This window comes from Sturnira hondurensis, unplaced genomic scaffold (genome assembly GCF_014824575.4).
Source record: "Sturnira hondurensis isolate 20B ecotype Veracruz unplaced genomic scaffold, ASM1482457v3 Scaffold0022319, whole genome shotgun sequence".
Taxonomy (NCBI): Eukaryota; Metazoa; Chordata; class Mammalia; order Chiroptera; family Phyllostomidae; genus Sturnira; species Sturnira hondurensis.
In genome coordinates this window covers 1,081,611-1,083,754 of record NW_028094950.1, presented here as the reverse complement: position 1 = coordinate 1,083,754, position 2,144 = coordinate 1,081,611, and positions in this window count along the sequence as shown.

The window sequence follows — 2,144 nt, the reverse complement described above, 5'->3', positions numbered from 1 at the left end:
TAAAGATGCATAAAAATAAATCCACACGCAAACATTTCTTGGTGAAAATTTCAGAAGCTCAAGGATAAAGAGAAAATGTTCAAAGGTGACAATTAAAATAATAATAATAATAATAAAAGGTAACAGAGAGAAAAGTCATTTCAACTTCATGGAAAGACAAAGTAACAGCAGACATTAGTCCTACTGGATGCCAAAGCATTAAAAATCTGACAGAAATAACCTGAAGAAAAGTAATTACCCATAAAAAAATTTTGCATTGGGCCAACTTATAATCAAGAGTTGGGGTGAAAAACAGGAAAAATTCTTGCTTTGTTTGGAGGAGAACAGAGATACACACCTAAACCTGATTTTAGTTATAAGGTTATAGATAAAGTAAATAGAAAAAGTTTTTAAAAGTAGTGATATATGTAAATTGGAAAGGTAAAAAAAGAAAAAAGATTACAGTTAATAAAAAAAGGAAAAAAATTTGAAAGGAATGATGATGGAAATAACTAGAAACATGTGTTACATTACAATAAAACAACTATTGTTAGGTTATTTAAGGCAACAGGTTACTAAAACAAAAACATTTCTATAAAACAAAACAACACAGAAAGATGTAAAATAAATGGATAGAAATAAGTATATCAGAAAAATCCTGTCCAAAATAAGACTTGTATGTCAATGTTAATATCAAAGAGAATTCAAGGAAGACATGGTTAGAAATGAGGCAGAACATGAATTCCTAAGCAGAAAATGCAGAATTCAACTTAACAATCAAGAATTTGGGTGGTCTCTCGAGCACCAACTTACACCATACACCAAAATAAATTCAAGGTGGATAAAAGACTTAAATATAAGCCTGGAAACCATTAAAGCCCTAGAGGAGAGCATTGGCAGCAAAATCTCAGATATTCCATGCAGCAAGATTTTTACTGATACGTCCCCTAAAGCAAGGGACATAAAGGAAAGAATAAACAAATGGGATCTAATCAAACTTAAAAGCTTCTGCATAGCTAAGGAAAACAGTATCAAGATAAAAAGAGAAGCAACTGTTTGGGAAAACATATTTGCCAATGATACCTCAGAGAAAGGTTTAATTTCCAAAGTATACAAAGAACTCACACAACTCCACTCAAAGAAGATGAGCAACCCAATTAAAAAAATGGTCAAAGGACTTGAACAGACACTTCTCCAAGGAGGACATACAGAGAATCCAGAGACACATGAAAAGATGCTCGATATCACTAGCTATCAGAGAGATGCAAATTAAAACCACAATGAGATACCACTTAACACCAGTCAGATTGGCTATCATAAACAAAGAAACAAACAACAAGTGCTGGAGAGGTTGTGGGGAAAAGGGGACTCTAGTTCACTGTTGGTGGGATTGCAGACTGGTACAACCACTATGGAAAACAGTATGGAATTTTCTAAGAAAACTAAAAATGAACGTGCCTTTTGACCCAGCAATTCCACTATTAGGAGTATATCCTAAGAACCCTGAAGCAGCAATTCAAAAGAACCTATGTACCCCGATGTTCATAGCAGCACAATTTATGACAGCCAAGAGTTGGAAGCAACCTAGATGCCCATCGGTAAATGACTGGATCAAAAAACTATGGTACTTTTACACAATGGAATTCTATGCTGCAGAAAGGAAGAAGGAGCTCCTACCCTTTGCAACATCATGGATGGAACTGGAAAGCATTATGTTGAGCGAAATAAGCCAGGCAGTGAAAGACAAATACCATATGATATCACCGTTAACAGGAATCTAAACAACAAAACAAACAAGCAAGCAAAATATGACCAAAGACACTGAAATACGGAACAGGCTGACAGGAACCAGAGGGGAGAGGGGAGAGAATCACAGGGGAAAAGGGGAAGGACTCTCATGAAAAAGTATAAAGGACACATGGACAATAATTAAGGTGGGGGGCAGAAATGGGAGGGAGGTGGGGAGCCTGGGGGCGCAGGGCTGGGAATACAAGACAGAAAACTGTACTTGAACAAGAATTAAATAAAATAAAAAATAAAAAATAAAAGAATTTGTGTGGTCTTTCCAGCATCTCCTATATACTTATTAGCCAAAAACTGACATTATTAAAAGCCAAATTAACCCAAAAATATTGTGCTCAATTTTCCACATTCTTATTAGAAAT